Source organism: Acanthochromis polyacanthus, chromosome 23, assembly GCF_021347895.1.
Source record: "Acanthochromis polyacanthus isolate Apoly-LR-REF ecotype Palm Island chromosome 23, KAUST_Apoly_ChrSc, whole genome shotgun sequence".
Taxonomy (NCBI): Eukaryota; Metazoa; Chordata; class Actinopteri; family Pomacentridae; genus Acanthochromis; species Acanthochromis polyacanthus.
In genome coordinates this window covers 26,739,347-26,766,860 of record NC_067135.1, presented here as the reverse complement: position 1 = coordinate 26,766,860, position 27,514 = coordinate 26,739,347, and the positions used below count along the sequence as shown (strand labels likewise).

General features: G+C 40.4%; 2 long non-coding RNA genes across 2 annotated transcripts in view; both read right to left on the bottom strand.

Moving 5' to 3' along the window:
• Window positions 1-23,558, bottom strand: part of LOC127532361 (uncharacterized) — a 29,987-nt gene extending 6,429 nt beyond the window's left edge. The window contains exon 1 of the long non-coding RNA XR_007939743.1: window positions 23,482-23,558. This is a non-coding gene — a long non-coding RNA (uncharacterized LOC127532361). The remainder of the gene's footprint in view (window positions 1-23,481) is intronic.
• Window positions 77-5,450, bottom strand: LOC127532371 (uncharacterized). The gene is made up of 2 exons (XR_007939753.1): window positions 5,412-5,450; window positions 77-315 (listed from the first exon to the last, which is right to left on the bottom strand). It is a non-coding gene; the product is annotated as an uncharacterized LOC127532371 (long non-coding RNA).
• Window positions 23,559-27,514: the final 3,956 nt, after the last annotated feature.

Genomic DNA, 27,514 nt, shown 5'->3' with positions numbered 1-27,514 from the left:
TTTGTCAAGTTGAATACAAACTACCTGGAACATGGATCTCTGTCTCTCTGCTCTGGTTGATGTTGTTCTGCTGGACTCTGCAGGTGAACTTGTTGCTGTGTTTCTTCTCCACAGTCACTCTGCTGCTGACAGTATAGAGGTCATCAGGACCTCTGACTGTCTCTGTAGGTCCAGCAGAGAGGAGGTTTCCATCACCGTCCAGCCACAACACCTCAGGCTCTGGATACCAGCCTGCAGACTCACACTGTAACTCCACTCCTCCCTTTCCATCAAGCCCTGCTAAAGTGGTGACAGGTTGAGGAACAGCACCTGAAACTGAACAAGAAGCACATTTAAAACAGGAGTCAGTCACTAAATGAATGATGCAGAGTTCATCATAACGTGCTAAAGAATGCAGCATCTTAAAAATAATCAGTGTCTTTAGTTTGCACTTTTACCATTAGATGATGTTGGTTTCTAAACAATTGAATTTTTTGTGTGTGTTCTTCAAGTATCTTATCAAGCAGCTTTCAACTGCAGGAACTTGGTGATGTGATTCAAATCTTTTTTAGAAACAATTCTTTCATCAGTTTTTTCAGTTTTTATGTTTCCATTGCAATGTAGGATCCAACAGCTTCGACCACAACATTAACTCCAAGTGCAACAAAACAAATCATAGCTAGTGAACTTAGCTCCAGTTCTGTGTAGTAAATAGAACAGTAGAGGTTTGTTATGTTGGCCTATAGGATGAATTTTACAGTGTTGATGGGGATGTCAGAGACAAGAGGTTGAACCTTTAAGTGACAAGATTCAACCAGTATCTTTTCAGGGCAGCTTCCCTGGAGTCGATACTTAAATATTTACCCAATAAATGCTTTTCTGGTTCTACTGATGTGGTAGAAACATGCACAAAGGTCTAGAATGCCCAAGTATAGACCACATGTTCTTACACTGGCACCAAGTTGTTGGTTGCTATGTGTAAATTTGGAAATTCAAATACATTGTGTGAACAAACCTTATACAGTGCCCTCCATAACTTTGGCACCCCTGGTTAAAATGTGTTGAAAACCTTAAAATAAATCACATTTTTATTGCAGAGGCATACTCTTACTCTGAAAATTGTTGAAAATGTATTATAGGAGAAGATTAGGTGCTGTTTTGATGACAAAAGGGGGTTACACAAAGTACGCTCAACAAAAATATAAACGCAACACTTTTGTTTTTGCTCCCATACTTTATGAGATAAACTCAAAGATCTAAAACTTTTTCCACATACACAATATCACAGTTTCTCTCAAATATTGTTCACAAATCTGTCTAAATCTGTGAAAGTGAACACTTCTCCTTTGCTGAGATAATCCATCCCACCTCACAGGTGTGCCATATCAAGATGCTGATTAGACACCATGATTAGCGCACAGGTGTGCCTTAGACTGCCCACAATAAAAGGCCACTCTGAAAGGTGCAGTTTTATCACACAGCACAATGCCACAGATGTGGTGAATTTGAGGGAGCGTGCAATTGTCATGCTGACAGCAGGAATGTCAACCAGAGCTGTTGCTGGTGTATTGAATGTTCATTTCTCTGCCATGAGCCGTCTCTGAAGGCGTTTCAGAGAATTTGGCAGTACATCCAACCAGCCTCACAACCACAGACCACGTGTAACCACAGCAGCCCAGGACCTCCACATCCAGCATGTTCACCTCCAACATGGTCTGAGACCAGCCACTCGGACAGCTGCTGAAACAATGGGTTTGGATAACCAAAGAATTTCTGCACAAACTGTCAGAAACCGTCTCAGGGAAGCTCATCTGCATGCAATGCTCACATTCGATGGCGTCTGGCACGTTGGAGAGGTGTTCTCTTCATGGATGAATCCCTGTTTACACTGTTCAGGGCAGATGGCAGACAGCGTGTGTGGCGTTGTGTGGGTGAGCGGTTTTCTGATGTCAGTGTTGTGGATGGAGTGGCCCATGGTGGCGGTGGGGTTATGGTATGGGCAGGCGTCTGTTATGGACGAAGAACACAGGTGCATTTTATTGATGGCATTTTGAATGCACAGAGATACCGTGACGAGATCCTGAGGCCCATTGTTGTGCCATACATCAAAGAACATCACCTCATGCTGCAGCAGGATAATGCACGGTCCCATGTTGCAAGGATCTGTAGACAATTGTTGGAAGCTGAAAACGTCCCAGTTCTTGCATGGCCAGCATACTCACCGGACATGTCACCCATTGAGCATGTTTGGGATGCTCTGGATCGGCGTATACGACAGCGTGTACCAGTCCCCCCCCCAATAAAACAAAACTTTACCTTTCAGATTGGCCTTTTATACACTAATCATGGTGTCTAATCAGCATCTTGATATGGAACACCTGTGAGGTGGGATGGATTACCTCAGCAAAGGAGAAGTGCTCACTATCACAGATTTAGACAGATTTGTGAACAATATTTGAGAGAAATGGTGATATTGTGTATGTGGAAAAGTTTTAGATTTTTGACTTTATCTCATAAAAAATGGGAGCAAAAACAAAAGTGTTGCGTTTATATTTTTGTTGAGTGTATTAACATCAGGGGTGCTAATAATGGTGGCACACATGATTTAATGTAAAATAATTATTTTTGACTGTGTGATTTTTTTTCCCCACGGAATAAATGCACTTTAATTAATGGTTGAATTTTCCTCTTTTTTCATTGTGGTCCTATATTATTTAGAAAAAAACACTGAATTTATTAGAAGCTAAAGAACACATCTTAACCAGGAGTGCCAATAATTATGGAGGGTGCTGTATTGTGTATGGAGCTACAGGAAGAGCTCTGCTTGGTCCATCACCTTTTCTTAGTTTTCCCAAATCATATATACAAGTGAAAAGTTGTAGTTCTTTCCAGGGACCAATAATACAAAAAGACATTTGCTTGACTCTAGTGCCTTCAGAGCAATGTTTGTCAATGTGAATCCTCCCAAATAAATACACCAATCAATGAATTCTTAACTGCGGATCAAAAATTGGAACATCTCCCTAAAAAGACATTTTAAAAGAGTCTGTAGAACACAGAAAATGCTTGTGAGTTAGTCAGCAATTGTATAAAATAAAAATAAGTGTGCACTTTAACTGGCAGAATTGCTGGTATCTGATGAAGCTATAAAGTGGTAAAGAAAGCGTGACATGAGTCACATAACATGTCTTTGTAGTCATAATTTTTATTGTGTAAAACTTCTCCAGTTATGCGTATCTTAATCAACTGAGAAAATGTTTCTTGTCCAAACATGCATGACTTGATATCAGAACTTGAAAATGATGTGAGAAGTATTCACACATACACCAACTACTCGATCTACTTACCTACAACAAGATCGATAAAAGTGTCTTTATGTATCTCAATAGTAAAGCATCTGTATCTCCCTGCATCAGCCGGTTTCACTTTGGAGATCTTCAGTGAAATGTTTCCATGCTTCAGTTCATCAGTGAACATTGATGTTCTCCCTTTGTAAGCAGGATTTTTCATTTTTTCAAGGTCATGACCGCTACGTGACACATAGATGAATCTGGGGTTGAGGTCAGGTCTGGCCCACTCCACCGTCACGGTCGTAGCATCGTATGCAGGTTCCAGATAACATGGCAAAATGATGTCATCTCCAAGTGTTGCCACTATTGGCTGAGATGGACCGATTACCTGAGACTGACCTGGAATGAAAGGATTTGTATTAGTTTCTGAGGAGCAAGCTGAAGGAATCAAACTCAAATGCCATATACACTGATCAGGCATGACATTCTGACCACCTGCCTAATATGGTTTTGGTCTCCCTTTTGCTGACCCGTCGAGGTCTGGACTCCACTAGACCCCTGAAGGTGTTCTGTGGTATCTGGACTCCACTAGACCCCTGAAGGTGTTCTGTGGTATCTGGACTCCACTAGACCCCTGAAGGTGTTCTGTGGTATCTGGACTCCACCAGACCCCTGAAGGTCTTCTGTGGTATCTGGACTCCACTAGACCCCTGAAGGTCTTCTGTGGTATCTGGACTCCACTAGACCCCTGAAGGTGTTCTGTGGTATCTGGACTCCACTAGACCCCTGAAGGTGTTCTGTGGTATCTGACACCAAGGTGTTAGCAGCAGATCCTTTAAGTCCTGGAAGTTGTGAGGTTTGGCCTCCATGGATCAGACTTGTTTGTCTAGCACATCCCACAGATCCTGGATCGGACTGAGATCTGGGGAGGCCAAGTCAACACCTCAAACTGGTTTTTGCGCTCCTCAAACCGTTCCTGAACCATTTTTACTTTGTGGCACTGTGCATTATCCTGCTGAAAGAGAACATAACCATCAGGGAATATCGTTGCTATTAAAGGGTGTACATGGTCTGCAACAATGCTTAGATAGGTGGTATGTGTCAAACTAACATCCACATGGATGGCAGGACCCAAGGTTTTCCAGCAGAATATTGTCCAAAGCATCACGCTGCCTCTGCCGGCTGGCCTTCTTCCCTTAGTGCATCCTAGTGCCATGTGTTTCTTTACATTCACGTGATGTAAAATAAAATTTGATTCATCAGACCAGGCTACCTTCTTCTGTTGCTCCATGGTCCAGTTCTGATGCTCTCGTGACCATTGTTGGTCTTTCTGTGGTGCACAAGGGTCAGCATGGACACCCTGACTGGTCTGCATCGATACAGCTCCATATGCAGCAAACTGAGATGCATTGTGTCTTGTGACACCTTTTTTTCAGAATGAACATCAACATCTTCAGCAGTTTAACTGTTGGGTCGGACCACACAAATCAGCTTTCCTCCCCACATGCATTAATGATCCTTGCCTGCCCATGACCCTGTCGCTGGTTCACCACTGTTCCTTCCTTGGACCACTTTTGATAGATCCTGACCACTGCAGACCAGGAACACCACACAAGAGCTGCAGTTCTGGAGATGCTCTGACCCATCAACTTTGAGGACAAAATGTTCACTTTCTGCCTAATATATTCAACCCACTAACAGGCTCCATGATGAAGAGATAATCAGTGTTATTCACTTCAGCTGTCAGTGATCAAAATGTTATGGCTGATCAGTGTATGCTCATATTTGTCAATGTGCTAAATCCAAGCAACAAATTTCCGAGATTGAAAAATAAAAGCAACAGTGACGTGCAGTTTCTTAAATGTCCAATGAGGCTGGGTCCAGAAGTGAATCAATCCCCACAGATTCCAATGTTAAAATATCAAACTTTATATCAGAAATAAACATGAGTGCAGCCTGTAATAAAAATGGGCTTGGTGTCTATAGCTAAAATGCAATTTAGTTGTATAAAATTGTAGTTTTTGGGAGACAAAGCTGACGAGTGACTTCTCATTCTGTCACTCTTAAAATTATTCGTATCCTATTTGTTTTTAGCAGAAGTGTAAAGTGATTTTAAAACAACTGTACTTGTGTGGAAGTTACCTCTGCAACAGTGTGTGAAGAAAAGACAGAAGAGCAGAGCAGTGATGGCAGATTGAAGAAACGATCCAGTCCTCTGATGAAACATGCTGCAGCTCTAAGAATAAACAGAAACCATGAATACAATAGAAACCTTTACAAAAAAAATGTTGTGAACTGATGCTTAGGTGAGATCAGTGGTCCAGTCAAAAATAAACTAACTCCTGATCAAACTTCAAGATGAAAATACAGAATATGTTCCTTATCTGTTCTGTCAACTACTTCCCCTTTGTAAATATACACTGCTCAATAAAATTAAAGGAACACTTTTTAATCTAAGTATTGCATCAATTAGTCAAACATGTGGAATACTGATCTGGTCAAGTAAGTAACAGAGGTGGTTTTTAGTCAGTTTCAGCTGCTTTGGTGTTCATGAAATTAACAACAGATGCACTAGAGGGGTAACAATGAGACAACCCGCAAAACAGGAATGAGTTTACAGGTGAAGGCCACTGACATTTTTTTCCTTCCTAATATTGTCTGACTGTTTTTCACTAGTTTTGCATTTGGCTAGAGTCACTGTCACTACTGGTAGCATGAGGCGATACCTGGACCCTACAGAGGTTCCACAGACAGTCCAACTCCTCCAGGATGAAACATCAATGCGTGCCATAGCCAGAAGGTTTGCTGTGTCTCCCAGCACAGTCTCAAGCGCATGGAGGAGATTCCAGGAGACAGGCAGTTAGTCTGGGAGAGCTGGACAGGACCGTAGAAGGTCCTCAACCGATCAGCAGGACAGGTATCTGCTCCTTTGTGCAAGGAGGAACAGGATGAGCACTGCAATAGCTCTACAAAATGACCTCCAGCAGACCACTGGTGTGAATGTCTCTGATCAAACAATCAAAGAGATGTAATGAGGGTAGTCTGAGGGCCCGCCGTCCTCTAGTGGGCCCTGTGCTCGCTGACCGGCACCGTGGAGCTCGGCTGGGATTTGCCATAGAACACAGGAATTTGCAAGTCCCCCACTGGTGCCCTGTGCTTTTCACAGATGAGAGCAGGTTCACCCTGAGCGCATGTGACAGACATGAAAGGGTCTGGAGAAGCCGTGGAGAACGTTATGCTGCCTGTAACATTGTTCAGCATGACCGGTTTGGTGGTGGGTCAGTGATGGTGTGGGGAGGCATATCCATGGAGGGACGCACAGACCTCTACAGGCTGGACAATGGCATTCTGACTGCCTTTAGGTATCAGGATGAAATCCTTTGACCCATTGTCAGACCCTACATTGGTGCAGTGGTCCTGGATTCCTTCTGGTGCACGACAATACCCAGTCTTATGTGGTAAGAGAAGTCATGCAGTTCCTGGAGGATGAAGGAACTGATACCATTAGCTGGCCCCCATGCTCACCTGACCTGAATCCAATAGAACACCTTTGGAACATTATGTTTTGTTCCATCCGACACCATCAGGTTGCTCCTCAGACTGTCCAGGAGCTCAGCGATGGCCTGGTCCAGCTCTGGTAGGAGATACCCCAGGACACCATCCATCATCTCATTCAGAGCTTGTTCCAGCATCGTCAGTCATGCATACAAGGACATGGAGGCCATACAAACTACTGAATACCATTTTGAGTTGCTGCCAAGGAATTACAGCAAGATGGACTAGTCTGCCACATCAGTTTTTCACTTTGATTTTGGGGTGTCTTGAATTTAGCCCTCCTGGGGGTTGATAATTTTTATTCCCATCAAACAATGTGGCATCTTTTCATTCCTAACACATTATCCAGTCCATATCAATGCTAAAATCCAGTTTGTTTTTTCCCCCACATTGAAATATGATGTATTTTCAAAGTGTTCCTTTAATTTTTTTTGAGCAGTGTATATTTCACTTATAGAGTGTTCTGCAGCTATCCAAACACATGTGCAGTAAAAATAGTGTTTTATTTTAACTTTTTCCAGCATAGATGAAAATTAGGTTAGATTATGGTTTTACTTTTGTGGGGGCAAATGCTGTTCTTCAGTGGATTTTAAAAATTATGAAGCTGACAGTGTTGTTTGATGTTTTAGCTAACAAAAGAACACTTTCTGTCATGCAAAGTCCACGTCTGCAATCAAATAACACATTAAAGGTTCTTAATATGCGTCATGTTAGTTTAAAACTAGCAGACTGATGTTCACAAATACAAAAAAAATGTAAAGCTTTGACAGTAATTACCCCTCAACTGTTTCTAACATCCAATCTATGGAGATTGCTTTTCTACTGAGACTTTAAAATGAATTTAATAGTTTCTTCACTTGTCTAAATTAAGACAAGGTGATCTTCTGACCCATGAAGCAGATGTTTTCAAAATAGGAGTTAGATGGACAATTAAAAATAGAAAAAATAAAAGAAATAGACGTACCTGTTGTTCGGTGTCTCGCTCATTTCAACTGACTGCAGAAAAGTCTGTAAATCATTGACATTATTATGGCTCTAATCAGAAATCTGGATTGTAAATGATGTTGACCTCACAAACCTTCAAGTGTTTCATTTTATGTTTCGTCACAGATTCTTTTGGGTTGCTTTTATTAATTTAAGTGGAAAACAAAGTCATAATTAAAGTCACATAAAAATCAAAATCTGCAGTCCTTGATACTAATCAGAGTGGAAATTGCAAAGACTGAATTAGTGATTTACAAATGATTGTGTACGTACTTGATAAGTTACCCAGATAGCAAACTATGGGTGAATCAATGTTGAATCTATGTTGAGACCTAACGTCGAAATTATACAGAAAGCGCAAGGTTGATAAAATGTTGAGTCAACGTTTGCTTTTCAACCATAAATCACACTTTACCCAGATAGCAAAAGATGTTAAATCAATGTTGAATTAGGGTTAAGAAGGTTGAATTGTGGTTACGGTTGAAGACTGATGGTTGGATCAACGTTGATTCAACAACATTTTGTCAACATTGAAGTTTGTGTTTAAAAGATACCATTGAATCTACATTGTATTTTGGTTTAATTAAAATGTTTGACAGGTCAATGTTTAATTAATGTTGAATCTATGTTTGCAAACATGTAATCTATGTAAGCAAATGTTGACTCAACATTTTATCAACCTTGCGCTTTCTGTATAATTTCAACGTTAGGTCTCAACATAGATTCAACATTGATTCACCCATAGTTTGCTATCTGGGTAAATATTAAACAGCTTATTAGGGACATTTTTATCAGTAGTTTAGTTTTACTTTTAGTGTCTTTGTAAACGTCTAACCTTCGATCCTGTTGCCAGGTAACTGATCGCAATATGAAATAATAAAAGTGCAATCAGCACCACTGATAACGATGAGACTGTTTCTTTGTTGTCTAAACAAACTAAATGTAGAACATTCAGGAAGTTGTTGTTTGGTTTGATGTATTGCTGCAGGGGGCAGAATATTAAGTAATTTTTAAAACAGATCTTCAACATTTACACAAACTGAGTGAATCAGAAAATCGAAAAGACAGAAATAAAAGAATAGAGAGCTGGTAGAAAGGAGAAGATGTAGATTATGAATGTTGTGTCTGCAGAATGTTGCATAATTGGAGTTTTACATTCAGACAGATACAGTCAGGGCATCACAAGGACCTTTCTGTCCTTTATTGCTTAGGTCCAGTCCACCCACTTAACGTGTTTTATAAATGAGACAGCATTCACTCATTGTGTCTGCTCCATGTTCACCACATCACTGCTACACCAGCAGTAAATCTCCCCCTCCTCCACAACCTCCTACGTTTTATTGGTTCAATATCAAAACTCTTAGAATTTTACAAAGAGGGCTGCAGCAAACCTCTGCATCTACTCTGTTCAGTTGGTGGAAGATGAGGAGGAACAGCTGGGAGCAGTTTGATACTTGTCATGACATCTCGAGCTTTCTGATCCATAGAGGAAGCATCACTCAGAATGTAGCCGCAAGGGGACACAAGCCAGTGTCTTATTGTGCCAGTCCCAAGCCCGGATAAATACAGAGGGTTGTGTCAGGAAGGGCATCCGACATAAAACTTCGGCCAAATCAAACATGCGAATCAAATGTATGACTTCCATACCGGATCGGTCGAGGCCCGGGTTAACAACGACCGGCATCGGTGCTGTCGACCTACAGGGTGACGGTGGAAAATGGACTACTGTTGGTCGAAGAAGGAGGGGAGGAAGGGGTGTTCGTAGGAAGAGAGAGAAGAGGAACACAGAGAGTCTAGGACTGAGAGGTGCTTCCAGATGACTGGACAACTACACCAAATGTGATCAGGGAGACAGGTCGGAGAGTACTTGGTGTGTCAACTGGAAGGAAAGAAGATAAGGAGACTTGGTGGTGGAATGAGGAGGTGCAGGAGTGGATCCAGAGAAAGAGGTTAGCTAAGAAGAAGTGGGACACTGAGAGGACTGAAGAGAGTAGACAGGAGTACAGGGAGATGCAGCGTAAGGTGAAAGTAGAGGTGGCAAAGGCCAAACAAGGGGCTTACGATGACTTGTATGCTAGGTTGGACAGTAAGGAGGGAGAGACTGATCTGTACAGGTTGGAAAGGCAGAGATACAGAGATGGGAAGGACGTGCAGCAGGTTAGGGTGATAAGGGATAAGGATGGAAGTGTGTTGACAGGTGCCAATAGTATGATGGGAAGATGGAAAGAGTGCTTTGAAGAGTTGATGAATGAGGAAAATGAGAGAGAATGAAGAATAGAAGAGGTGACTGAAGAGTGAAAAGGCAATTGGTCCTGATGATATACCTGTGGAGGTATGGAAGTGTCTCGGAGAGGAAGCAGTAGTGTTTCTTTCTTCTTTTTTTTTTGTCTGCATATCTGCTCAGAGATGACACCAACCAACCATGGTGTCATTACTTAAGCTGCATGCAATTTTTTTTCTTCTTTGTGACTGTGACCATCACCTGCCCTCATGGCAAATTAACCTATCATGTTTATTTCAAGCTGTTTCCTACATTATGCCATTGAGGGCTGTGCACACCCAAGTGAGACATAAAGCAAACACAGGACAGACAAAGGACAGACAAAAAAAGAGGCATAGACAGTGTTCTGAGAGAGAACGTTCATTATATTTATTTGTGCTCTTTAATTCACACCTTGAATCCAGTTATAAATCCAAGACTTTTCACAAACACCAGATACAACAGAATCCCAACAGGATCAATCAGAAAGTTGTCAGGAGACCACAGGAAGGATAGACGAAGCAGAGTGAGATCCACAGACACGAAGCTAGCAACCTCCACTGACTCAGCGACCTGGGGGACAAACTATTGAGTTTTGGTAGATGCCGGTGTGGTGGGTCTGGCATGCAAGAAAACCTCCACCAAAGGGGGGAGCTGTCTCCTCCAGCCCAAGGAGGTGCACACTGCCCCCCCGCAGGGGTCACCAGGCAGAGAGCCAGCCCAGGAACCCGGAGCGACCCCCGCCGACACAACCAAAGCCCCAAGGCCTGCGCAGCAGAACGGGCCACAGCAGACCCACGCAGCGCCCCACCGGCCCACAGCCCCACCTCCCCCACGACCACCCAAAATTGGAGGGAAAGAGTGGAGCAAGAGTAGTAAATCTCTCCTCCCCCAAGGAATGTGTTGTGTGCCCTAGGTGACTATTTACAAGGTGCATTGTGCGAGGCTAGTGAAGTGAGCTGAGAGGAGCGACCAACGGGGCCCCACCCAGCCAGGTGGAGGGAGGTGCGTGCCCGTCCAGTGCCCCCCTATCACCCCCCTCCCCAACAACAGCTCCGGCACCCCAGAGGCCAGATGGTGTGGCAGGGCAAGGGTGTGGCAGGACGAGGATCACTCGCCCCCCTGTCTCTGGAGCCCACCCAGGGTCTCGGGAGGGCAAACACTGAATTGGAGTGGGCTAGGCCAGAGCACCCCCAGCACTGTGCCCGGTCCCCAGAGCCAGACAGCCAGGCCAGAGATGATGGAATATTTCTCTTCCCCTTCCCGCCCTACCCCCCTCACACCCCCGCCCCCCATCCCCATACCCACCTCCCATCCCACACCCACCTCCTGCTCTACCCCGCAGGGGAGGGCAGAAGGCGGGAGAAGGAGGGGGAGGAAAGGCAGCAGAGCAGGAGGACGAGGGGAAGGGAGGAGGGAAGGGACAAGGAGGTGGAAGAAGACGGGAAGAGGGAGGCGAGGGGGAAGAGGGCAAGGAGGAGGAGGAGGGGGAGAGGAGAGGGTACCACGGGGCACCCAGAGGTCCACCAGACCGTAACCGCAACCGCTAGCGGAAGAGCAGCAGGCCATGCCGGGAAAGCGCCGCCCCAAGCCCCCCGGGCAACACCCCAGCACAGCACCCTCCGCAGGCACCGGGAGACGGCCAAGACACATGCGCGACCCAGCAGAGACCCGGGGGGCAAGGCCAACCATGTCAAGCCACAGGGGACAGCATCTGAAAAGTTAGCCAAGCATGCAGTGACACCAAGGTAACCATTCGTGCATATAGATAGAAAATCCTGAGGAGCTGATTACTGTAAGGTGTCGTTGATGTGGCCCGCTCGATCCTGCTGACAGCGACTGGCTCTGCATGAAAAGCCAGACTATCGACCCTGTGAATTCTGAAAAACCTACCTAGTTCTCCACAGTTCTTGACTGTTCTCAGGGTGTGAACAACCACTCAGAACGGGCTGAGGACGCCCTAAAACGGAATGGATTTGTGGGGTGGGGGGTGGGGAAAGGGGGGGAGTGACGTCGCACCTGGGAGCAAGGGGGGGAGTGAGACTTCGCACCTGGGGCATGGCAGAGGTGTGAAAACTAATTAGCATCCAGCCTTCCTGTCTAGCGTGACTCGGGTCACTGATTGGATGAAACAAGACATGGCAACAGAAAAAAACTGTGTCATGATTGGTTGAAAGATCTGTTGCTATTGGTCAACCCCTGGGCCATGAATCCCCCCCCACCTCCTCACCCCCCACACACACAACAATAATAATAATGCTTATTGTTATTAATATTTTAATAAGGCATTAATAAATATGGGCCATATAAAGTGTCTACTTAGTTAACCTGCATACTTGCCGTTGGTAACCAATGGGCTAAAAAATGACATTTTGAGACATGTTGAAAAACAAGCGCTTTATTGAACAAAATCAAATCAAAATTAAAATAAGCTGTTCTTTTAAAAAAATACAAAAAAAATTAAAAGGAAAAATGAAATAAAAAAGTGCAAAGTTTAAAAAAACAAAAAACATTTCAAAACAAAAACTAAAACATAGTTGATCTGTCACTCCGGGCTGGTCTCAGGCATCAGCTCTGGAATAAAATGTTTCCTGGCTGCTGCCCTGTCGTATTTCAATGGCTTCAGTCTTTCAGACGGCTGTCCATTGTAAAAACGTCTGTGATGAAGAGCTGTGTACCTTCCATCAGCTTCCAGCCTGGCCTGTAGGGCAGCACACAAGTTGGAAAGCTCCTGGCTGCAGAAGGATGGAGGCCACACAATCCATCCATGCACGCCATCTACACTGCCGTCCTCCTCATCCGACATCATGTCTGCTGCGATGCCATTCCAGAACTCCTCTTCGTCTGGAGCAAGGACCGTCTTCCTGGCATCCAGCAGCTGTGAACACAATCAGTACAAGAAATCAAAACATTTACTAATGTAACAGAAAAATAATATCAGAGACCAGCAATACTATTCTAACCACATTTTATATAAAACACACACTCCCATGAATGAAACTGTAATCAAATGAATCAAAGTAATATCTCTTACTCTCTTTTTTTCTCTGCCAACTCCGGGCAGATGACTTAATCGCCTCCGCCTGATCCGCCATGTCGGGTTGACTATAGCGGAAATTCCTGCGCAGAGTAATGGGTTTTACAAGCAGCTGGAAAAGAGTAAAATGAAGCCGTTATTAGCTTTGTTATTATTATTGTTATTATTTCCTGCTACATTCAGCCATTGATAGCTTTTGTTGCTGTTGATGAAATCGAAAAGTTTAGAACAATTTTAAACAGGATACTTACATACAAGGACGTCTGTCTCCACATCCTCCAAATCTGGACTTGCAGCCAGACTTCTCACTAAATAAGTCGTGACTGCGTCGTTGTGAGGCGAGCCCAGTCTGTGAAAATCGATCACAATTTTCAATTACTACTCACAGGAGAACAAGTGTAGGGTATTTTATAAGTCATTTATAAGACAAGTTTCAAAGTAACACACAATTTCAATAAATAGTCTCACCCTTGTTCCGGTTCATAGCGCATGATGTTCCCTTCAGCGTTATGCAGTCTACGAACCGTTTCCTAAAAGCGCAAAAACAAAGAGAAGGACTGCATGAGCTTAGCACTACCAATTCAGAGCATTGTGCTAAAACTCACAAAACATATCTTAGAAATGGAATATATTCTTATCGCAATTTTGGGAGTGGCGACTCGTCTTCTTCGCTTTATTCCGTCGCCGCTACAGAGGCTGTTTAATTTTGCTTCTAGAGCGTCTATCCTCTCCTGTAACCTTTGTTCTCTCTCGTCCGATATGGCGAGTTGCTGGTTCAGCTTCTTCTCCAGCTTCTGCTCCATCTGTGCCATCTGACGAGACAGTCCACTGAGTGCGCTCAATAGTTTATCGGTGTCTGTCGCGGGGCTGAGTGGAGGAAGCCGGTCACGTCCAGGAGTTCGGGGTGAGTCGAATGGAAGATGCCGTGAAGCCATTGTAGAACTCAAGTAACAAATGATTTGCTTGTCTGTATTTATTTCCGTTTATCGCGCGGTTTTCGCTAGGCCACCATGTGATCGTGGCTTCGCATGTGATTGGACTATATGGACGTCAGTGATGCATGTCTGAAAATAAACAAGCCGGCTTCTCCAGGTGAACAGATTTTATGTCTGCCTGCAAGATGAGCTTCTCCGAGCAAAAGAAGAAAAAGCCTCGCCGCCTTTGTGGACACTGTGACAATGAGCTCTGCTGTAGTTCATATTATGAGCACAAAAAGCGCTATTTCATCAACGGAGTTTGGGAAAGAAAATTCAGAAGGGCCAGATCAGATACTGTAAAGGACCGCGTCTTGTCCAGTGATGATACCAAAAGAGCTGAAGAAATGCATCTCCTGAATGATCATCCATCAGACAACGGTGAGCTACAGAACTTCACATTATTTCACCAATTAATGAAAAGTATACCCGAAAATAGTACATTTCTGACATGTATTTCAGAGTAACACACCAAGTAAACATGTTTTATAGTAGGAAATGAGTATGAATATATGAATATAGTGTGGTATGTAGTACACACACACACACACACACACACACACACACATATATATATATATATATATATATATACATATTTATATTAACATTATCAATTTGAGAATATGTTAGATTTTCACTGTTGTGGCCATTGTCATAATCTTCTGCATGGCTTTGTCTGATTTCCTTTAGATGAAACTGCAGATGGCCAGAGCATTCATGTTGTTGGAGAGAGTGATGCAATGGATGAAATACCTTCACCAACTTACCCTCCATCAGATGACGGTGAGCTAGCTGCACAATTTCATGTTATCTTACATGCTAAATAGTGTGTTCAAAAGTAATACTGTATACTGATACTAAATATTAATAAATGTATACTTGAGAATAAGACACTACACTTGCACAGTTACAAATGTTTAATACATAATCTTTTGCTGATGTGTCCTCTCATGGCTTTGCATGTATTTTTTCAGACGAAACTGAGGATGACCAAAGCATTCATCTCTTCCTTGACTCCAGTGAATCAGATTCAGAGGAGGATGATACAGCAAACATCTCCTGTTATGTGGTAAGCATGAAAGACAGCTACAGTTACATACAGTGTTATCTGTTCCTGGAGTTATTTTTAGCACAAAAAAAAAAAAATCATTGTTAGGGACCACATTACTTTAGTTTCCATCGTGATTAATAAAGTATATGTTGATTTGATTCATTCCTCAAAAACAAGCTGTTTAAGAAGCACTTTAAAAAACTTTCATTTAGCCTCTGCATGTGATGAAGTTTAAAATTGAAACTGCTTATACTGCTGGCTTTTGACTTCCAAATGGTCGTATTCATGTGCATGATTATGGCCGTTGTTTTAATGCAGGGGTTTCAAACTCATTTTAGTTCAGGGGCTACATACAGGTCAGTTTGATCTCCAGTGGACAGGACCAGTAAAAGCCCAGCATAATAACCTATAAATAAGTACAACTCCTACTTGTCCCCTTTGTTTTAGTGCAACAAAGTACATTACATGATCACATTTAATTATCTTTTTGCCAAGCATTATGAACAATCTGAAATGTCTTTAGAAAAATAATATTATGTCTCATTTTATCATTTACACATTACAACTTACAGATCACCATTTCTCTGCAAAAGGTGCAAAACATTTAGTCACAGATATCTGGAACTGAACAATGTAATATTTCACTTTATGATCAAAACAACCAGATCTAGAAATTATTTTAAATTTCTATTCATTTACACATCTGTGTAGTAATTCTGGCCTCCTGAACTGACCATACAAACATACCATACAAACTAAAGTAGGAACTGAATAGAAAGAAGGTTCAGTTGTCCCCCTGTGCCCTTTATTAATTGTGATTATTCTTAATGTTTGGAACTGTATTTTGCACTGTACCATAATATCATTATTTATTGATTTGTTTGATTTGATATTGATTTCTTCTTTACATTTGTATAGGATGACACAGTAACTGAGGAGGAGGAAGAAGGCGAAATCCCTGCAGATGAGCAGAGTGATGTCTTTCTTAACATGGAAGAGGGAGAGGGACATGGAAGTGCGCAGTCTTCAACAAAACCAGAAGACATGTTGATGAAAGTTCTTGCCATGATGGTTTTGTCATGGCAAATCACCTTCAAGATTTCTGATAATGCCATCACATCACTTCTTTTGTGCATCAGACAGTTCATGTGGATACTTGGAAATGTTCTTGCCGTTGATTCACTGACTGCCTTTGCAAGCAGCATCCCAAAGACTTTATTCTCCCTGAGGAAATGGACAGGCATCCTTCGTGATGATTTCTTACAATATGTGGTTTGCCCAAGATGTATGACCGTATACGTACCAACTGAAACTTATGAACTAAGATGGGATGCTACAAAGGCATGCAAGCCTTGCAGCTACATACCATTCCATAACCACCCACAGAAGAGATCTGCACTAAGGAAGAAATGTGGTTCTGATCTGTTAAGAAAGTCTAGATCTTCCCTTGGTAAAGAATATGTCTGTCCAATACGGTCATACTGTTACAAGAGTGTTCTACAGTCTCTTCAAGCAATTGTAAAAAGACCTGGAAATGAAGCGAAATGTGAAGAATGGCGGAAGCGTAAAATACCTGAGGGTGTGTTAGGAGATGTATTTGATGGAAAAGTATGGCAGGATTACCAGTATGTGGATGGCAAGCCTTTTTTAGCAGAGCCAAATAATTTGGCCCTTATGTTGAATGTGGACTGGTTCCAACCTTTCAAAAATGCACCTTATTCAGTTGGAGCCATCTACTTGGTTATTTTGAATCTACCTGGTGAGGACCGTTTTAAAGAAGAGAATATGATTCTTGTTGGACTAATACCTGGTCCAAAGGAGCCATCACTAAACATAAATGTTTTCTTAGACCCTTTGGTTGATGAGCTCCAGCAACTTTGGCATGGTGTAATTTTGGAAGACGGCTCTTTCACAGGATATCAAGTTTACAGAGCAGCTCTGCTTTGCCTGTCATCGGATGTCCCTGCAACACAAAAATGTGGAGGCTTTGTTGGAAATGGGGCATACAGAGGTAAAGTAAAAATATTCTAACTTATTTTTCAATATGTAATTATTAAACTTTTATTTTGATTGTTGAATCCTTAAAGTCAACATGCAACTGTTTACATTGCTCTTACTGCGATAGGTGGTCTGTTTTATTCAATACTCTAACTTTGTGTGTTTTGCACCTGTAGGATGCCACAAGTGTTTGAAGCCATTCAGCAAGACAAAGTTTGGTGCAAAAATGGATTACTCAGGATTTGAGCGGTCATCATGGAAAGCACGCACATCACAGGATCACATACACTACGCTGGATTGTCAAGACGAGCAACAACAAAAGCAGAACAGAAAAGAACTGAACACATTTATGGAGCAAGGTGGTTCGAACTTTTCCGCTTGCCTTACTACAATGCCATCAGATTCGTTGTCATAGATCCGATGCACAATCTTCTCCTTGGCACAGCAAGGCATGTGTCTGTTTGTTACATGTTACAACATGTTGTAACCTTGTACATGAGGACTATTGTTTTATATAATAAAACATAATTATTATAGTTTGTGTTGTTAGTTGTCAGGATGTTATTCAAACTGATGAAATTATGAATTCCAAATATTACTACTAACTTAAAAAAAAAAAGAGAGACACCAAAGGTAGAAAAACTAAATAATGTCCAGTGTGTGTTTCATACATGGTGTCCACAAATAAAATGATGACCTCTTTACATGTTGACCTACAGACAAAATACACTCTGGTGTTAACAGCATTAGCTGTTATTGAATGAACCATTTAGAATATCTGTGGACCTCATTCATGGGTCCTGTCATTAATCTCCTCCAGCTGAGATAAAAACACAGATTTGTTCAGGTAATAATAGTTGAGCATTGGACTCATGACTTCAGCATTTCATTCAACATGTACTTGTTATGGTGGGGGTTGGAGAACCCAGGTGCAGATACAACAGACAGGCAAACTGGTGTGATCAGGAAAGGGCTTTATTAAAGCAGAAAACTAAAACAATACATAAAGGGAGGGCTGTACTGGGGGAAATAAGACAAACCAAGCTACGACTACCAATACTATAAATTCCAACAGAAGATCACTAAATTAACTGAAATAACAGAACTAAGCTAAGGGTAGTGATGTTATGCTCGAGCCAGTTTGCTCGACACAGTGCCGAGCTTCTGAAGCCAAAGTGTTCCGAGACGGTGTTTTGATCCCTGCTTCAGCACGCCCACAATCACGTGACTATCGAGAACGAGGCCTCGTTACGTCACATCGCGTGTCGCAGTGCTTCGAGCGAACTTTGAAGGGGTTTCACATTTCAATCTGTCCAGGTCTTAAAAGGCAAAGGGGTCTGATTCACTCCTCAAATTGTGGGTTTTTGAGAGGAGGAAATTACGCTAGCGCATTTGTCATTTGTCATTTTGAGAGAAGTTAGGGAGAGTATACATTTAGTTAGAATTTAGTTTAGATATATCTAGTTGCATTAAATACATTAAATAACACACAGATACCAGCCCGATCTCACGAGGATTCGTGAAACTGTCACGTAAGTTTTAGTTTCGGTTTCGTGCGCACCAACACGATTTCGTCATGTTTTTCGTGCCGCTCACCACGAAATGCGCACCAATGTATTTTAAACGGCGGACTTTTCGTGCCACCCAGAACGTATTTCAAACGAATGTGTGTATTATATTTTTAATGTAAAACCATGGCGAATCCAACGCTATATTTTGCATGACATCGTCCCTAACCATAACCCTAACCATAACCATAACCCGGTGGTACACTTACCTTTTTTTTTTTTTTTTTTTTTTTTTCCCCAATTTGCATAGGAATTTCAAGAATGTCCGGCGGCCGGCGGCCGCAAACGCGATCACACAAGCAGTATACGCCGATGGACAGCTTAGATCGTCATGAATCCGCTGGTATAAACCACTTTCAGCTGTGATTACCACAGCGGGTTTCGTTGTGAGCAACACGAAAAACATTTCGTGGTGAGCGGCACGAAAAACATGACGAAATCGTGTTGGTGCGCACGAAAAAGAAACAAAAAATTTACGTAACAGTTTCACGAATCCCCGTGAGACCGTGTTGCAGATACATACGCATAGATTCACTCATACACAACACACATTCATTCATAGAAACACACTACACATATATGCACACAAACATACATATATAACGTTTTAAAACATTTATTGCAAGTACAAAGCAGTGTGAGACAAGCAGGCCTGAGGCTTTTTCAGTTTTTTCCACTTAGGTGCAGTTCTGACACAGGACCAGCAGATGTCACTCTTCTGGTTGTGTCAAATGCTTCGAAGCAATGTGTCATTCTTGAAGCAGATGTGTCAAAGTGGTTCATTGCTTCATGAAGCTTCGATTTCACCATCACTAGCTAAGGGAGGGTACTCACGACCAGGGGAAAACTAGACGAAAGAGGCAGGGAACAAACTCAGGGAAACCAGGAGGAGAGGAGCAGAGTCCTAAAAAGGGGAAATCCAGCAGGCAGGGGGAAACGAAGTCCAAGGGTGGGCAAAGTCTCTGAAGAGCAGTGAAGCAATGATCCAGCGAGGACTGAATGACAAAGCAGGTTTGTAGTGGCAAGGACAGCTTGTAGAAAGGTGAGCTGATTACTGCTGATCACACATAGCAGTAATCAGCTGAGTGCAGACAGGTGAGTAGAGAGAGCAAGACAGGCAGGAAGACAAGGACCAACAGATGCAGACAGAGGGAGCCAGAGGTACAAGACAAGTAGGGAGGTGACATGGATGAGTGAGGTAGAAATATAGGAGAAGAGACAAACATACAAAAGAGACAGATGACAGGAAAAGGAGGGGGAAGGAAGAAAAGAGGAAGGAGAAGAAAGAAGGGCAGGATCCTAACAGTACTTTGATAAATGTCTCTTCACTCTGAAACATTTTCTTCCAAAACTTTCAAAAAAATACAGAACTTATCAAAATGTCTCCAACTGAACAATCAAGTTTATGTCATTGAGTCAATGAACCCACAAGACTGAGTCTCAGATATTTAATGCTTCCAATTGTTTTTTATAGATAGTTTAAATTGTCTTTTTCTCAACAACAAATCAGTTTCACATGAAAAGAGACAGACGAGAGATGTGTGGAAATTTACTCTTTGAGAAAATAACACCTGAAATGTGTCAAAGATTACCAGCAACACTGACTGCAATGCATTGTTTTTATACAGTATCAGATTTTTTAAATTAATCATATTAAAACATAAGACAAGAAAATGTCTGGATTTGTTCTTCCATGGTTTGACAAAACACATCAAACTGAGGCTTCATGTCAGCCACATTGCAGGATTCATTACGAATAATAATCACAACATACTGTAATCTTAATTTTTATGAAAAGTTGAACAAAATGAATTTAAAAACTAATTTATTCCATTTTACCAGTCTAGCAGGGAAATAAACCACTTTAATGTCATTTTCAAAGAACATTTAGGGCAAATGTATCAATTCCAATAAAGTTCCTATGGATTTCAATCGATCATTTTACCTGAAACATTCATGTTTTACCATCTTATGTCACTGGTTTATAGGATTTCCAGCCAAAAACAAACAAACAAACAAAAAAAAAGTATTGGTAAATCAGAACGTCTCTGTAAATTTAAATTGTCGAGATTTTAAATAATTTGAGGTTTTTGTGTCGAATTGGGAACATAAAAACTCCAGTTTAAATAACAAAAAGCTTGTCTGAAAAGAAACCCAGCCTCTACTATGATCAGGTCAACCAACTCTGCATATCAACATGGCAGCACAGTGGAAGAAGGTTGATGATTAACTGGTGCTTTTATCTCTCAGTAGTAAAACAATCCAGTGGTTATTGAGGTCAGAACTTATCTGAAGTCAGACAAGACATAAAATGCAAACATGAGACACTTTCACTTTCACTTTTACCAGTGAACTGACCTCCACAGTCAGACTGGAGTTAAAGTGTAACTAGTGAGATCATCCCACATTCAAGGCTGCTACTCCACATTATACCAAAACACTAAATCTAAAGTAAATGTAAAACGAAATTATTTATTATCAACAGAGTTCATCTAAAAGATCGTAAGAGACAGGAAAAAAAATAGCTTCACAACTTCAGTGTAACTTCTACAGTAAATCAACCTTTAATTCTTCCGTTCTAAAGACATCTATAGATATAATATCAGGTTGTTCTTTTAATGTCTCTGTGATGGTTTGGTTGCAGCACATTACTGAAAATGACATAAAAAACACAATCCTGTACATAAGGACTATTGTGTTTTATAATGAAACATCATTTTTATAGTTTGTGTTGTGTTTCTGTCAGTGTTGTCAGGATGTTTTCCAAACTGATGGAATCATGAATTCTATAAAGTTCAGACAGATTTTATTTCATGATGCTGTTCCTTCTGAACTGGAAACTTGATTAGAAACTGATCCAACTATTGCAGCAAAATCCTGTTTGGAGACAAAAACAGCTGATAAAACCCTGAATGTGTCCAGACCTGAATATTATAAAAACTATGAGATCAAGCAGACAGAGAAACAAATTAAACACACTTAAAGTCCAAAGAAAAACTCTGTTCAGTGAAAGAAGATTTATTTAATAAAATAGAAGATTATTGAAGAAAACCTGAAGACAGTCGACATGAAATTTGAAGAACAGCAAAAGGAGGTGAAAATAAAAACTGACTTTAACCTGTAGAAAACATTTTGTTCTGATTGTTTTAATGTTGTACATATTTCTGGTCTTTTCTTGTATCTTCTGTTCATTACAACTTTGATAAAACAACAAATTTAATGAGTTTTCCACAGAACTGAACATAGTTTTAATTAGATAAAAATATAAAATGGACATTTGAAAACAGGGTTTTGAAAATAAAAATCTAAAACGCAAAAAAAACTGTTTGACATTTATTAAAAAGAAACAAAGAGTCACTTTGATTAATGTGAGAAAAAAAATGATGTTTCACATGTTTGTTCACATCACAGCAGTCTGAAGGTCTCTCCATTGTCGCTGATGAGGTTCATCTGCAGTTTGTCTTTAGGCCTCCAGTTCTCTAGTTCTGGACAATCCACAGCAACATCATGAGGATGTTTACTGGACCTGTATGGACGCCGTATCTGTAAATGTAGGAAATGCAATAGTCACTAACTTACAAACAGAATAAAAATGAGAAATAAAGTTAAAAAATTAATATACAACATAAAGTGAAAAGTTCAGACTCACACAGAGAATCCTTCCAGCCTGAAATTTGAATGGCCCAAATGTCAATGTGGTTGGTTGTCTGTTAATCTGTAGTTCTAACTTCCAGCCTCCCAGATTTATCTCCTGCAGGAGGAAAATTAGACACCAAAGGTAGAAAAACTAAATCATCTCCAGTGTGTGTTTCATACATGGTGTCCACAAATAAAATGATGACCTCTTTACATGTTGACCTACAGACAAAATACACTCTGATGTTAACAGCATTAGCTGTTATTTAATGAACCATTTAGAATATCTGTGGATATATTTGATCATCATATTGATAGAAAACTTATTTATATATATAATATATACTATAAATGTCACTGTATATTGTTTACTGCTGCACTTTTTTCTCCCCCAATTTACACACACATCCACCTACTTATGTGCAATAACTGATACCTCATCCTCCTGTGTCTTTTACATGGTATTTAAAAAAATCATCTGTATGTAATGTTACCTGCAATTTCTGCACTGTCTTCTATTTATTTGTTTATTTATTTGTACTGCCTTTATACTTTTTCTCTGGAGCTGCTGTAACGGTGAACTTTCCCCACTGTGGGATCAATAATGTTTATCCTTATCCTTTACATGTTTACACAGTATTCAGAAGGTTCATCGATATGTAAAAGAAAAACATTACCTTATTGGAACTGTTCTTGAGACGGATGTAGCGATCCCTTTCATTGACCTCTTCTATAGTCATGGGTGGTGTTGTTGATGTCCCACTGGCTGAGCTGGTTCGACTGATCTCCTCCATCTGAGATAAAAAAAATAAATAAAAAAAACGCACACAAACACACATATTTGCTCTGGTAATAATCCAGCATTGACTTCATGACTTCAGCTTTTCATTCAACAAGTACTTTGACAAATGTCTCTTCACCCTGAAACATTTTCTTCCCAAACTTCCATCAGCAAAATAAAGAGTTGATTAAAATTTCTTAAATTGAACAATCACGTTTATGTCACTGAGTCAAGGAAACCACAGGACCGAGTCTCAGAAATTTAATAATTCCAATTGTTTTTTTATAGATAGTTTAAGTTGTCTTGTTCCCAACAAGTCAATAGCCCATGAAAACAGACAGAAGAGAGATGACAGCAGATAAACCTTGTTCTGTTCTGTCCTCACCTTTCTCTCAGTAACCGTCCACTGCTCCTTCTTTTCCTGGAGCTTCTTCTCTAACTGCAGACAGAATAAAAAGACAGATTTTTTATTGAAGCACAGATACACATGACACGAATTCTGGAAAGATTCCTTCTTCTGATTGGTTGGAGACTCATTAAAAGCATGTTCATGTAACATAGCTGAGTTCTGCTTAAATCTCTGTTTCTGTAGCTTTAGATGGTGAGTAAGTTCTCCTCTGAACCAGCTGCTTGGAACATTCACTTTATCACCTTATTTTAATTCAGGTAACTCTGTCTCTCAACAATCATGTTCATATTTAACTAAACTACATGTTTGATTATCACTAATATGTTTCTAATCAACATCTAGTATTTCTTGGCAAAACAAAAAATGAATTCATTAAACTACACTACCAGTCTAAAGTGTGGGCACATCTTCTCATTCAAGACTTTGCATTTATTTGTATTATTTTCTGCATTGTAGATTAATACTGAAGACATCAAAAGTATAAAAAACATATGGAATTATGTAGTGAACAAAAAAAAATATCTTCAGTATAATAATAAATTACAGGAAGATAATTGTTGCTTTCAGAATGATGGATGTGGATGTTTCTGCAGTGGAAGTGACACCACAATGTTTCCAAACTTTACTTCCTTTTACTGACCTTCACTGACTGATTTATGCTCAATATTAAGGTTGATATTTAGAAAATCATTGTTTCTGATCAAATTTAATTTCATTAATCCCTTCAACAATATTTTGCATCACAGTGAGACAGAGTTTAGTGAATGTGTCAGTTGTTTGATCTAAAAAGATGATGGTGAGTTTTACCTCTTCCAGACGTCTGTTCAGGGTCTTTATATCATTCTCAGACTTCTGATTTTTCTGTTTCTCCTGTTGGAGCTGATTGTTGGTTTCTGAATGATTTCTCTTCAGCTACAGGTAAAGAAACACATGTTCTGATTTTAAGCTGTGACACTGATGGTTTTTAAATTTATTTTATCTAACAGAAAACACCCAACTGTTCATCTTAGAAGTGATGCAGTTACTGTGCAGTGATTCAGTTGTGAGTGATTTGACATTTAAATGATTTTACACAGTTTTGTTGTAATTTCTGCTGTTAAACTATAACTGTTAGAATCTACAGTAGATCAAACTTTACATTTATTAAGAACTCTCCTTCCAGGGAGGATCTAACATTAACATCAACACCCATCAAATGCAGGTGATTTTTCTGTTTCTGCAGGTGAAGTCAGAGTTATTGAACCTTCATTGATATTCCTGAAAAGTTGAGGTTTTATTGCATTGCTCTATAAAGATTATGATGATGAGATTTACCTTTTCCAGCTCATTATTCAGGGTCTTCACTTGGTTCTCAGTCTTCTTCCTTTCCTCTTCCTCCTGGTGGAGCTGATTCATGATGTCATCATATTTTTTCTTCATCTAAGGAGTGAAAACAGACATGAAGAAGTTCCAGATGTGAGAAATGTTCATTGATTCACTGTTTTATAACACTGTGGTTCAGTGACAGAACAAAGGTTGAAGAAGAAGATCTTTCTGTTTCTCCTGCTGGAGCTGTTTGTTGCTTTCTGAATTCTTTCTATTCAACTGGAGGTAAAGAACACGTCCTGATTTTAAGGTGTCACACTGATAGTTTTCAAGTTTATGTAACAGAAAACACCCGATTGTTCATCTTAGAAGTGATGCAGTTACTGTGCAGTGATTCAGTTGTGAATGATTTAACATTTAAATGATTTTACACAGTTTTGTTCTCACTTCTGCTGTAAACTGTAAGTGTATCCTCTCAGTATCCTGGTCTCTTGGATGAAAATCCTGTTGCTGACTTGTGTCTTCAACTCTTCAAGTTCATTTTGTGGCTCTTTCAAGTTTTTGAGGTTTAAGTCAGGACTTTGGGGAGACCAGTCTAGAACCTTCATTCTGTTCTGATTGAACCATTTCTTTACCACGTCTGATGTGTGTTTAAGCTCATTGGAACATCCAACTGTGTCCAAGATCAACCTTCTGGTGCTGATTTTAGGTTTTCCTGAATAATGTGGAGATGATCCTCCTTCTTCATTATTCTGTTTACTTTGTGTATAGCTCCAGTTCCACAGAGCATGATGCTGCCACCACCATGCTGGATGGTAGGTCTGGTGTTCTTGGGGTTAAAGGTCTCATCTTCTCTCCTCCAAACATATTTATGCTCAGTTTTTCTTCCATCTGACCACAGAACTTTCCTCCAGAAGGTCTTTTCTTTGTCCATGGGATCAGCAGCAGACTTGAGTGGAGCTTTAAGGTTCTGCTTCTAGAGGAAGAACTTCCTTCTTCATGGATCCTCTCAGCTCATGTTGATGTCAAACCCTGTGGACACTGACAGCTGTGTTCCAGCAGCTTCTCATTCATTCACACCTGCTTTCTGATGATTCTTGCTTGACTCTTGACCATCCTGACCAATGGTCTCTCAGCAGCAGGTGATAGTTTGTGTTTTCTTCCTGATGGTGGCAGTAACACAACTGGACCATGAACTTTATACTCATAAACTATTGTTTGCACCAACAGCTTCTGGGGTTCAGAGAGTTCACCTGAACTGACAAATGAAAGCCTCAAAGTGGGATTCTTCAAAGAGATCTTGTACAATAATAAACATTTCTTTAAAAGAAAAAAAACATCCCCAATAAAAAAAAAGATACTGAACAATCAGTTTCTGGTCTCAGAGTCACTGAACCCAAAAGATTTCCGTGTAACAGAATTTTTCACTTAAACATGTGACTAAAAACTAATTATGGTAATTCAACAAGGTTTGGATCAAGTTAAATGTCTAATAGTCTTATCGTAAGTGTGATATAATATAATATAATATAATATAATATAATATAATATAATATAATATAATATAATATAAAATAATATAATAGCAGCTGGTCAGTAACACATGAACACAGAAAGAAACATGAAGCGTTTAATCTTTACTCCAATGGAACCTGAGTTTAATCTTAGTTATTTCACGTTTCTAAGTAGTTTTTATGGGTATTTGAAGTTTTCTTGTTTGCATCAACAAATCAGTTTCAAATGAAAAGAGACAGAAGAGAGATGACAGCAGATAAACCTCAGTGTGTTCTGGGCTCACCTCTTTCTCAGTCTTCATCCACTTCTGCTTCTCATCCTGGAGCTTCTTCTGTAACTGGAGACAGAATAAAAAGACAGATTATGTATTGAAGCACAGATACACATGACATGAATTCTGGAAAGATTCTTTCTTCTGATTGGTTGGAGACTCATTAAAAGCATGTTCATGTAACATAGCTGAGTTCTGCTTAAATCTCTGTTTCTGTAGCTTTAGATGGTGAGTAAGTTCTCCTCTGAACCAGCTGCTTGGAACATTCACTTTATCACCTTATTTTAATTCAGGTAACTCTGTCTCTCAACAATCATGTTCATATTGAACTAAACTACATGTTTGATTCTCACTAATATGTTTCTAATCAACATCTTTTCTTTTATTTCTTGTCAACCTGGTAACAGAGAAAATGGAGGAAAGTCTTCAAACATGTTCTGAAAGGTTCATATTTGAACCCAAATCATGGTGTTTTTCTAACTGCAGAGTTCTGGTTGCAGAAATGTAACCAAGCAGTGAATGAAAGTGAAACCAAAGTGTCAGAATAAAGGTTCCACATGGAACATGAATCCTGGTCTCCTGGATGAAAGTCCTGTTTCTGTTTTATGTCTTCTTCAGGAAACTTTGTGGCTCTTTCAAACTCTAAACTTTTCCTACAACGTCACAGTCTGAGAATTCTAGTGAGAAAATAGATTTGTGTGAAAAATGAGAATGTAGTTTAGTGGTATAGGAAGATAATTGTTGCTTTCAGAATGATGGATGTGGATGTTTCTGCAGTGGAAGTGACACCACAATGTTTCCAAACTTTACTTCCTTTTACTGACCTTCACTGATTTATGCTCACATTTAATGTTGATATTTAGAAAATCACTGTTTCTGTTCAAAGTTATCATTTCA